Here is a 13,111-nt window from a genome sequence, read left to right as displayed (position 1 = left end):
GAACGGAGAGAGATGAGAAGCATCAATCATTAGTTTTTCGTTGCGACACCTTAGTTGTTCATTGATTGCTTTCTCATATGTGCCTTGACCATGGGGCTACAGCAGCAGACTGAGTAACCCCTTGCTCAAGCCAGGGACCTTGGGTCCAAGCTAGTGAGCTTTGCTCAAACCAAATGAGCCCACGCTCAAACTGGCGAGCTCGGGGTCTCGAACCTGTGTCCTCTGCATACCAGTCGGACGCTCTATCCACTGCACCACCACCTGGTCAGGCGAGGACTGCCAAGTTTAATATCTGATATGTGATAGCTTTAGTCTTATTTTAAATATGAATTACACCTGAATCTTTTTTTGGAATTGTCTTCTGTTCTCTATTCAATGCATAGAACTCCTGGTCTTTGAAGTGAGTGAGCCTCAGAGTTATGGTGTTCTAGGCACGTGTTAGAATAGCCAGTATCCTCATTATAACTTTTGTCTTTATAGAATCTTAAAATCTTCCTGAGTCCCTCAGTGACTTGACTAGCTTGTCACTCATGGTTTTCCCTGTCTGCTTAGCATCTGGTATAGCTGGGTTTCATCTTAAGTCAGGTTTAGGGTCTCAAGTTAGCAAGCAAGAAAAAAAACTACCTCTCCTCAAAGTTACTTTCAAAACTCATTTATGACAATGCCAAATCTGAAGCCACTGCACTGTCTCATAGCTGAATTCAGCCCAGCTAGTGTCTCCTCCAGCTTTGGAAGAAGTTGCTTGTTCTTTAGTGAGTCAAACACCAGATGAAGGAGCTGGCTTCTGTTTAGGGGCTATGTTAAAAGAAAACTGTCTTTCACGTCTGGGTACCAGAAGTCTATTGAGTGCATCTGATTCTCACACAATGAACAGCTCGGAGGAACTGAGATAAACTGAAAGAACAGATTTATGTCTCTTACTCATCCTGGGCATCTATTCAGCATATTGAGAGATGGCAGGTGGAATTCCTGGCACCATCTTAGTTGTTTGCTTCTCCTTTTTGTCTTTCTTGCTTCCTTTTGCCCACCCTCTCAAGGTATAGAGATAGTTTTCACAAGAAAAATATGATAAATGTTTGTAAGGCGACTTCTCTATACTGGCAGTGTAGTTAATAGCTGGCTACTCTGTTCTCATTTCTTCACAATAAAACGGGGAAAAGTTGATGGGTTTTATATACCTCTTAATATCTAGTGGCTTACTTGGGGAGTACTACTCCTGTCTCGGGCCGTGCCCCTTGCAAGTGGCACAGTTGATGAGCTTACCCACAGGGCAGCCATACCCAGCACCGTTCTTGCATGAGTGAGGGACATTCTGTGGCTGCTTCTCGCCCGAAGCTATAGAGTTCTCCTCTTGAGGTCTATAAATGCTCAAGCAGATTATAGAGTTTGGCTCATTAAAGTCCAGCTTTAGAGCAATGGTGGTAACAGAATATAATGTGTTATTACTTCCAATTTCATTTTCTGAAATGACTGTGGCATTACTCATTGGAGATGCATTAGACCTTTTTGGATGTGTTTTATGCAATTAACTTCACAGTAGTAAAAATGCCAACAAATTTCCAAAACATGGCAATGGAAATGCCCATGTCTGGTTTAATAATACAAAATAACTTGTGACCTTTATTACATGCTGTTACTAACTACTGTCGATGTGTAATAAACAATAATATCTTAAAGTATATAAAGACTCATAAATGCACTTAATAAACAAACATAAAATAGAAAAGAATTGAAAAATTGCTAGCACAGAGCTTTACATAGTAGGCCCTCATTAAATATTCATTTTCTTATTTTATTTTTAACTTTCTATATTTTGAAAATGGTTTAGTTAAAAAGCCATTCATCACAAATAAAGGGGAAAAATAACCTCTTTGGTTATTTTGGGAAGATAAAATAGTGTGGCATAATCGAAATATTATCAACCAGACAGACCTTATTCGAATCCCAGCTAGCTGTGTGACCTCAGGAGAACTAATTTTCTGAGCATCAGTTTCTTATTCTTATAGGAAGAAAATATCCTGAAGATTCAAGGCAATGGGTAACACTGCCTTGCAGAATTGTTGTAATAGTTTAGGATAAAGCCATTCAACATTCAATTCATTATATTTGTTTAGTTCTGGTTCCAAATAACCTTCTAACTATCTAGTTTCCTAGGTAAGTCTCCCTAGAGGGAGATTTTGTAGTGAGTACATAGGATTCTGGACCTTCCGGTCATTTTTTAGTGTAAATGATTCCCACTTACCTAACCATGTTGCTTTACCATAGAAAAGGAATGTACCATATTTGAAGGCATAAGGCATACTGGCTACCAGTGTACTGGGATCTCATCTTAAATTGTTATACCTCGTCTCATGAGGGTGACTAAGTGAGTTTCAGTGCTTCTCCCAGAGATGGACTTGCTTTTTATGTGCAGGTAAAATTAGGGTTTTGAATATGCAAAGCTAAGGACTAGAAGTTCATGTTTATATATTTAGCATGATAAGGAATGTCACCCAAGGAAACCTGGACAGAATCGGCACTCTTTCCAGACTACTCTACTTCTGTATACCCATTAAAATTACAATCTAATTATTATTAAAGTAATAATTGGACATAATTTAAAAACAAAAATTACTTGGCTTATAATAAAAAGCTCCCAATTTCTGCTACACAGAGGCAACCGCTTTCAACTGTTTAAGCTGCATCTTCTGGTATTCACCTCCCTATTTTCAAATTTCATGCTTCTTGAATTGATTACTTGATTTTAAGTTTTAGTCACTTTCTGTTTATTTCATACTATGGAAGAAGAGGATTTTTGCTTTCTTACAAATATCAATCAACCTTTATCCCTGCTGCTAACTAACACACATGCACATACACACACACACACACACACACACACACACACACACCCTCTATATAGATATTTAACAGTTTTTATTAAGAAAAATTGAACCATTACAATGGTTATAGAAACATTATTCACAGCTGAGACATTGTTCATGAATACAATAACTGTGCATCTCTTCTTGCACAACTGTTGCTTTTTTCTAGAATTAATGATGAGCACAGGTGGTGCCATATGATCACACTGTAGGACCTAGTTAGAAATTCAGGCCTTTAAGTCCCAGAAAATATTCTTGTTTTCATCCTTTAGTGATCTCCTTTGCTGTCTTCTACTTATAGAACTACTACTATTTGGATGCTAGATTTCTCTTTGGTGATGAAGGCACTTAACGGGTGTGAGAAAGGCACTCTGACCTTCCTTTTTCTTTTTCAAAACAGGAGCTAAAACCCTCATGTGAAAGGGCTCTCCCTGACCTGGTGGAAAAGAACATTCTTATCACCAGAGACTGAAAACTGAGGCTGAAAAGGACCTTTACAAATAAATCTTATTAGAATAACCACTATTTTCTTTATGCTTCCTTACACATTTCAGTTACTTTTTCACACTTACTACTTTCATTCAACCTAGTATATAAACACTTGGTCTAACCACTTTCTTTTTTTTTTATTTATTCATTTTAGAAAGGAGACAGAGAGGGAGAGAGAGAGAGAGGAAAGAGAGAGACAGAGAGAAGGGGGAGGAGCAGGAAGCATCAACTCCCACATGTTCCTTAACCAGGCAAACCTAGGGTTTCGAACCGGCGACCTCAGCGTTTCCAGGTCGACACTTTATCCACTGCGCCACCACAGGTCAGGCAGTCTAACCACTTTCTGAGTCTTTACTTTTCTGCCGAGTCTTCAGTGTACATGTAAAAATAAGGTTTGCATGCTTTCCCCTGTTAATCTGTTTTATGCAAATTACTTCTGAGGCTCAGCAGGAAATCCTAAATGGGTAGAGCAAAAGTTTTGAAGTTTTGCCTCCTCTACATGTTGAAAGGTTTATTTCTGCATCATACTTTTCATTTTCCTTTTTTTTTTTTGTAGTAAAGCGTTCCTTGCTTGTTTTATGGGCACTGTATCTTTGAGATTGTTGCAGCATCTGCTCTTACCTTTCTAAGAAAATTGATTTAAGCGTTTAGAGTTTCCTTTTGCTTCTACCCTTATCATTGTTTTCTTTGTGTTACCTTTTTCTGTTTGTTCAGGCTCTGCATTTCATGTGGAAGATTCTCTTGTTTAACTGGTGGTGTCTGGCTGTTCATTTTTAAAAGAAATACTATTAGGAGTTGTTTCTGGACACAATTTGCCAAGTTGTGGACTTGGCCACAGGGCAATTGAATGTGGGGTCTGGCTCTCTCAGTAAAAAAACTACCAAAATAATTTCTCAAGTCTTTTCTTCTCAGTGGATCAGTTTCCACAGAAAGAATGTCTTCAATTTCTCACCTAATAATCTAAAATTGGCTGCCAGCATTTTGGGAGTTCCAGAAAGGAAAATGTGCTGGTAAAGGGAGTAGGAGATTGTATCAGTCCCTAAACACGAAGAGCTCTTTGGAGAGTGAGCCGTGTTTTGTTCATTCTAGTACTTCTGTGGCATTGAGTTAGATGCCTTACATATTGTGACATGGGGCGGTGTGAGCAGTTTGGCTGGGATATTTGTCACACTATTATTGGTCAGGATTGATCTGAGTGTTTACTTGGTGCTCCATGGATGGATGGCCTTCACCAAAGCCTGCTCTTCATTCGGAGCGAATACATTGCTGAGGTTGCAACTGCAAGATGCAAGATAAAGTAGTTAACCTATGTATAAAGTGCTTAAACTAGTTTCTGGTACAGAAACTCTTATTAAATTTATATTTGGGAATAGCTTAAATCAATCATTTAAGCATACAGTTTTACTAAAGTGGTCCATACTTTGGATAACATCCTACCCTCAAATAGCTTACATTCTAGAAGGAATGCATGAAAAACTGATAAATTAAATAATGAGAATTACAATAGCATAAAAATAATAAAATACTTAGGAATAAATTTAACCTAGGAGGTGAAAATTTACAAGACAAATGAAATAAATAGAAAGGTACCTTATGTTCATCACCACAAGACTTAATACTGTTAAAATGGCCGTCTATATATTCAATGTAATCTCTATCAAAATTCCAATGATATTTTTAAGGGAAATAGGATTTAAAAAAACCCTAAAATTTGGATAAAATCACAGAGAATAGCCAAAGCAATCTTGAGAGAGAAGATCACAATCACACTCCCTAATTTCAAACTGTATTTACAAATCTATAGTAATCAACACTATATAGCAGTGGTCCCCAATCCCCGGGCCATGGACCGGTACCGGTCCGTGGGCCATTTGGTACCGAACCGCAGAGAAAGAATAAATAACTTACATTATTTCCGTTTTTTTATATTTAAGTCTGAACGAAGTTTTATTTTTAAAAAATGACCAGATTCCCTCTGTACATCCATCTAAGACTCACTCTTGATGCTTGTCTTGGTCACGTGATACATTTATCCGTCCCACCCTAAAAGCTGGTCCGTGAAAATATTTTCTGACATTAAACCGGTCCATGGCCCAAAAAAGGTTGGAGACCACTGCTATAGTACTGGCATAAAGATAGACACATAAACCAATGGAACAGAATGAGGAGTCCAGAAATAAACACACATATATATGGTTATTTAATATTTGACAAGGGAGCCAAGAAGACTCCATGAGGAAAGGATAGTCCTTCCAGTAAATGGTGCTGGGAAAACTGGATAACTGCATGCAGAAAAACAAAATTAGACCATATGTTATCCCCTCACAAAATTAACTCAAAATGTATTAAAGACTAAAATGTAGCCTTGAATCTCTAAAATTACTAAAAGAAAATATAGAGAAAAAGCTCTTTGATCTTGACCTTAGCAAGAATGTTTTTCTGGATATGACACCAAAAGTGTAAGCAACAAAACCAAAAATAAACAAGTAGGACTACATCAAAGTAAAAAGCTTTAGCACAATAAAAGAACCAATCAGCAACATAAAAAAAGCAACCTAAGGAATGAGAGAAAATATTAGCAACCACCTATTTAATTAAAGGTTAATGTCCAAAACATATAAGGAGCTCATACAACTCAATAGCAAAAACAAACAAACAAACAAACAAAAAAACCCAGCATAAACAAAACAAAGCGAAAATACAATTTTTTTTTTAAATAAATTTTTATTAATGGTAATGGGATGACATTAATAAATCAGGGTACATATATTCAAAGAAAACATGTCTAGGTTACCTTGTCATTAAATTATGTTGCATACCCCTCGCCCAAAGTCAGATTGTCCTTCGCCACCCTCTATCTAGTTCTCTGTGCCCCTCCCCCTCCCCCTAACTCTCCCCCTGTCCTCCCTCCCCCCACCCCTGGTAACCACCACACACTTGTCCATGTCTCTTAGTCTCATTTTTATGTTCCACCAATGTATGGAATCATGTAGTTCTTGTTTTTTTCTGATTTACTTATTTCACTCCTTATAATGTTATCAAGATCCCACCATTTTGCTGTAAATGATCTGATGTCATCATTTCTTATGGCTGAGTAGTATTCCATAGTGTATATGTGCCACATCTTCTTTATCCAGTCTTCTATTGAAGGGCTTTTTGGTTGTTTCCATGTCTTGGCCACTGTGAACAGTGCTGCAATGAACATGGGGCTACATGTGTCTTTACGTATCAATGTTTCTGAGGTTTTGGGGTATATACCCAGTAGAGGGATTGCTGGGTCATAAGGTAGTTCTATTTGCAGTTTTTTGAGGAACCACCATACTTTCCTCCATAATGGTTGTACTACTTTACAGTCCCACCAACAGTGAATGAGGGTTCCTTTTTCTCCACAGCCTCTCCAACATTTGCTATTACCCGTCTTGTTGATAATAGCTAATCTAACAGGGGTGAGGTGGTATCTCATTGTAGTTTTGATTTGCATTTCCCTAATAACTAATGAAGCTGAGCATCTTTTCATATATCTGTTGGCCATTTGTATCTCTTCCTGGGAGAAGTGTCTATTCATGTCCTCTTCCCATTTTTTTATTGGATTGTTTGTTTGTTTGTTGTTGAGTTTTATGAGTTCTTTGTAAATTTTGGAAATTAGGCCCTTATCTGAGCTGTTGTTTGAAAATATCATTTCCCATTTAGTTGGCTGTCTGTTTATTTTTATATCAGTTTCTCTTGCTGAGCAAAAACTTTTTATTCTGATGTAGTCCCATTCATTTATCTTTGCCTTCACTTCTCTTGCCATTGGAGTCAAGTTCATAAAATGTTCTTTAAAACCCAGGTCCATCAGTTTAGTACCTATGTCTTCTTCTATGTACTTTATTGTTTCAGGTCTTATATTTAGGTCTTTGATCCATTTTGAATTAATTTTAGTACACGGGGACAGGCTGTAGTCGAGTTTCATTCTTTTGCATGTGGCTTTCCAGTTTTCCCAACACCATTTGTTGAAGAGGCTTTCTTTTCTCCATTGTGTGTTGTTGGCCCCTTTATCAAAGATTATTTGACCATATATATGTGGTTTTATTTCTGGGCTTTCTATTCTGTTCCATTGGTCTGAGTGTCTATTTCTCTGCCAATACCATGCTGTTTTGATTATTGTGGCCCTATAATATAGTTTAAAGTCAGGTATTGTAATGCCCCCAGCTTCATTCTTTTTCTTTAGGATTGTTTTGGCTATTCGGGGTTTTTTATAGTTCCATATAAATCTGATGATTTTTTGTTCCATTTCTTTAAAAAATCTCATAGGGATTTTGATGGGAATTGCATTAAATTTGTATATTGCTTTGGGTAATATGGCCATTTTGATTATATTTATTCTTCCTATCCAAGAACAAGGAATATTTTTCCATCTCATTGTATCTTTTTCGATTTCCCTTAACAATGCTTTGTAATTTTCATTATATAGGTCCTTTACATTCTTTGTTATGTTTATTCCTAGGTATTTTATTTTTTTTGTTGCAATCGTGAAGGGGATTATTTTTTTGAGTTCGTTTTCTAATATTTCATTGTTGGCATATAGAAAGGCTATGGACTTCTGTATGTTAATTTTGTATCCTGCGACCTTACTGTATTGGTTTATTGTTTCTAATAATCTTTTTGTGGAATCCTTCGGGTTTTCGATGTATAGGATCATATCATCAGCAAAAAGTGATACCTTTACTTCTTCTTTTCCGATATGGATGCCTTTTATTTCTTTGTCTTGTCTGATTGCTCTGGCCAGAACTTCTAGCACCACGTTAAATAAGAGTGGAGAGAGTGGACAACCCTGTCTTGTTCCTGATTTAAGGTAGAAAGTCCTCAGTTTTATGCCGTTTAAGATGATGTTGGCTGATGGTTTATCATATATGGCCTTTATCATGTTGAGATATTTTCCTTCTATACCCATTTTGTTGAGAGTCTTAAACATAAAATTGTGTTGTATTTTATCAAAAGCCTTTTCTGCATCTATTGATAAGATCATGTGGTTTTTGTTCTTTGTTTTGTTGATATGGTGTATTACGTTAACCGTTTTGCGTATGTTGAACCATCCTTGAGATTCTGGGATGAATCCCACTTGATCATGATGTATTATTTTTTTAATATGTTGTTGTATTCGGTTTGCCAGTATTTTGTTTAGAATTTTAGCATCTGTATTCATTAGAGATATTGGTCTGTAGTTTTCTTTCTTTGTGCCATCCTTGCCAGGTTTTGATATGAGGGTTATGTTGGCCTCGTAAAATGTGTTTGGAAGTATTGCTTCTTCTTCAATTTTTTGGAAGACTTTGAGTAGAATAGGAACCAAGTCTTCTTTGAATGTTTGATAGAATTCACTAGTATAACCGTCTGGGCCTGGACTTTTATTTTTGGGAAGGTTTTTAATAGTTTTTTCTATTTCCTCCCTGCTGATTGGTCTGTTTAGGCTTTCTGCTTCTTCATGACTCAGTCTAGGAAGGTTGTATTGTTCTAGGAATTTATCCATTTCTTCTAGATTGTTGTATTTGGTGGCATATAATTTTTCATAGTATTCTACAATAATTCTTTGTATATCTATGATGTCTGTGGTGATCTCTCCTCTTTCATTTTGGATTTTATTTATTTGAGTCCTGTGCCTTTTTTCCTTGGTGAGTCTTGCCAAGGGTTTGTCAATTTTGTTGATCTTTTCAAAGAACCAGCTCCTTGTTTTATTGATTTTTTCTATAGTTTTTCTGTTCTCTATTTCATTTATTTCTGCTCTGATTTTTATTATCTCCTTTCTTCGGCTGGTTTTGGGTTGTCTTTGTTCTTCTTTTTCTAGTTCCTTAAGGTGTGAAGTTAAGTGGTTTACTTCGGCTCTCTCTTGTTTGTTCATATAGGCCTGAAGTGATATGTACTTTCCTCTTATTACTGCTTTTGCTGCATCCCAGAGATTCTGATATGTCGTATTTTCATTTTCATTTGTCTGTATATATCTTTTGATCTCTGCACTTATTTCTTCTTTGACCCATTCATTTTTTAGAAGTATGTTGTTTAGTTTCCACATTTTTGTGGGTTTTTCCCCCTCTTTTTTGCAGTTGAATTCTAGTTTCAAGGCTTTATGATCAGAAAATATGCTTGGTACAATTTCAGTTTTTCTAAATTTGCTGATATTGTCTTTGTGGCCCAACATATGGTCAATTCTTGAGAATGTTCCATGTACACTAGAGAAAAATGTATACTCTGTCGCTTTGGGATGAAGTGTCTTGTAGATGTCTATCATATCCAGGTGTTCTAGTATTTCGTTTAAGGCCACTATATCTTTATTGATTCTCTGTTTGGATGACCGATCTAGAGCCGTCAGCGGAGTATTGAGGTCTCCAAGTATGATTGTATTTTTGTTAGTTTTTGTTTTAAGGTCAATAAGTAGCTGTCTTATATATTTTGGTGCTCCTTGGTTTGGTGCATATATATTAAGGATTGTTATGTCTTCTTGATTCAGTGTCCCCTTAATCATTATGAAATGACCATTTTTGTCTCTGAGTACTTTTTCTGTCTTGTAATCAGCATTATCAGATATGAGTATTGCTACACCTGCTTTTTTTTGGGTGTTGTTTGCTTGGAGTATTGTTTTCCAGCCTTTCACTTTGAATTTGTTTTTATCCTTGTTGCTTAGATGTATTTCTTGTAGGCAGCATATAGTTGGATTTTCTTTTTTAATCCATTCTGCTACTCTGTGTCTTTTTATTGGTAAGTTTAATCCATTTACATTTAGTGTAATTATTGACACTTGTGGGTTCCCTGCTGCCATTTTATAAATTGCTTTCTGTTAGTTTTGTATCTAGTTTGATTCTTCTCTTTTGTTTTTCTATCATTTGTTTCTGTTTGTTTGTGTTCCATACTTTTTTCCTCTGTTGCTACCTTTTTTAAGTCATGTGTTTTTGTGGTGGTTTTTTCTAGGGTGGTTACCATTAAGTAATGAAAAGGGTACCTACCATATTCATTGTAGTACCCTATCTTATAAGTATTTCTGCACTTCATCGTCCTTTGCTACTGTTAATCTCCATTCTCTCCCCCCTTTTTTTCCCTCTGTTGTCACAGTTTAAGTTTGGTTTTATTGTGTTCTTGGTGGAGCTGTTACTTGTGGTGTTGCTTTCTTTTGTTCTTTGAATCTGGTTGGAAAACCCCCTTTAGTATTTCCTGGAGTGGGGGCTTTCTCGTGATAAATTCTCTCATCTTTTCTGTATTTGTGAATGTTTTTATATCTCCTTCATACTTGAAGGATAGCTTTGATGGGTATAGTATTCTTGGCTGAAAGTTCCTCTCTTTCAGGGCTTTAAATATTGGGGTCCACTCTCTTCTAGCTTGTAGAGTTTCTGCTGAGAAATCTGATGATAATCTAATAGGCCTTCCTTTATATGTTGTACTCTTCTTTCCCCTGGCTGCCTTGAGAATTTTTTCTTTGTCATTGGTTTGTGTCATCTTTATTATGATGTGCCTTGGAGTGGGTTTGTTGGGGTTAAGAAAACTCGGTGTTCTGTTTGCTTCTTGAATTTGAGGCTTTAGTTCTTTCCACAGGCTTGGGAAGTTCTCGTCTATTATTTGTTTGAGTATATTCTCCATTCCATTTTCTTTCTCTTCTCCCTCTGATATACCTATTATTCTTATGTTATTCTTTCTGATGGAGTCAGATAATTCCTGTAGGGCTTTCTCGTTTTTTATTATTTTTGAGTCTCTTTCTTCTTCTCTCTGTTGTGCCTCAAGTTGTTTGTCTTCTATTTCACTAATCCTATCTTCAATCTGGGTTGTTCTGCTAGCTAAGCTTGTTACCTCGTTTTTCAGCTCGTGAATTGAGTTTTTCATTTCTGTTTGATTTGTTTTTATAGTTTCAATTTCCTTGGTAATATATTCTTTGTGTTCATTGAGTTGTTTTCTGATCTCCCTATATTGCCTTTCTGTGTTTTCTTGTATATCTCTGAGTATTTTTAAGATTTCTATTTTAAATTCTCTGTCATTTAGCTCCAAGGCGTCCAATATGTTAAGTCTTTTCTCCATAGATTTTTCCACATCTATTTGTGTTACCTCTCTTTCTTTTGTATCCATAATATTCGATTTCCTCTTTCTTATTGGCATCTGAGGGTGGTCTTGTTGATAGCACTAATTAGAATTAATAAAGAGTAAAAAGTAAAAACAAAACAAACAAAAAAAAAAAACCAAAAAAAAAAACAAAGGGTAAAACACCCCACAAAAAAAAAGCAGTAATAATTTATTATTTCCCCCTTTTTTCCTTTCTTCTCCTTCCCTCCTCTCCCCTCCTCAGGGAAATATCATGCCTATAATGGAGGGCCTGGTTTGCGGTGAAGAGTTCAAGGGGCAAAAAAAAGGGGGAGTAGGGACCTACTAAATGCAAAAAAAAAAAAAAAAAAAAAGGAGGAAAATCTTAGACAAGCATAAGATGATCTGCCTGCGGGTGATGGTCAACTAAGAGATATAATGAGAGGGATAAGAGGGAACCAGAAAAAAGGACAAAAAAAGGAATAATAAAGAAGAAAAAAATAAAAATAATAAGTAAAAATCTGTTGTATTAAGTGGAGCAAAGACCAAATACAATGGAGACCTTGGGTTGGGAGGACCCAAAATGCCACAAAAATAAACTCACAAGAAAAAAACAAAAACAAAAGCGAAAAAGAAAAATAAAGCCAAAAAAAGCCTTGAGTCCCAAATTAACTAATTTGTTCGTGATTGAGGATTAAATGGGAGGAAAGTAAAACGAGAAAAGAAAAAACGAATAGAAAGGAAAAAATAAGAAAAAGAGAAAAACGAAGGAAGAAATAAAAAAGGAAGAGAAAAAAACAAAATAAAGCAAAACAAAAACAAAAAAAAAACAAAAGATGAGAGAGTGAGAGTTAAGTGTCCTGGAGTATAACCCCAAAGGAGGATGAGGATGAAGAAGAGAAATAAAATGTAACACTTATGGGTAGTGTAGTTCAAGAAAAGGGAAGCATAAGATGGGCAGAGAATAGAAGGACCGAGGTGGAGGAGATAAAGGCAATAAGATAGAAGAAACAAACAACAACAACAACAACAACAACAAAAAATTAGTGGAACAAGTTGTAAAGTCTGTGGATTTTTCTTGATTTTGAGATGTTAACTTCTTCCTTTTTCTTTCCTCTCCCTCTTCCTGGTCGGTGACTCTGTACCCCAGGCTCTGCCCCTGTGTCACACTTAGGTAGGGATTTGCAGTTGATGGGATTCTATGGCAATGTCATATAATTGGCTTTAGTCTTGCTGGTAGTCAAGGCTTGTTGGCGTTTGCAGGGTCCAACGATGAGAGAGTTTGCTTTCCTGGATTCTCTCTCCTAGTTCCCCCTTCCTGAATTAGCAGCCTGGTGATCCAGCTATAAGGCTGCCACTGCTTCTGCCTGGGGAGTAAGAGGCTCAAAGAGCTGGGAAATCCCCACTCTATCCCCACTCAGTGCAAGGCTTTGGGAAAGGCTCTGGCAGTCAGGGCCTCCAGTGTAATCAGGCGGGGGTGGGAGTCAATTGTTGTCAAGGTGACTGTTCAGTGCCTAGCATTCAGTTGGACCTCTCAACCCAGGCTTTCCACACTTTGTAGCCTGTTTTGGCTGGAAAGAAGAGGCACTAGTCTCTGCTTGCGACTAGTGTAGTATAGATCTTATTATCTGCCAAGTCCTTCTTGTTAGCGTTTATCCCTGAATATGGAGGCTCTATCAATCAGAAGTTGCCCCCGCCCCTTTAGCGAGAGGCACTAAAAAATA

The sequence above is a fragment of the Saccopteryx leptura genome, chromosome 7 (genome assembly GCF_036850995.1).
Source record: "Saccopteryx leptura isolate mSacLep1 chromosome 7, mSacLep1_pri_phased_curated, whole genome shotgun sequence".
Classification (NCBI taxonomy): domain Eukaryota; kingdom Metazoa; phylum Chordata; class Mammalia; order Chiroptera; family Emballonuridae; genus Saccopteryx; species Saccopteryx leptura.
The sequence above is the reverse complement of the archived record's forward strand: the minus strand, read 5'-3'. Positions refer to the sequence as shown.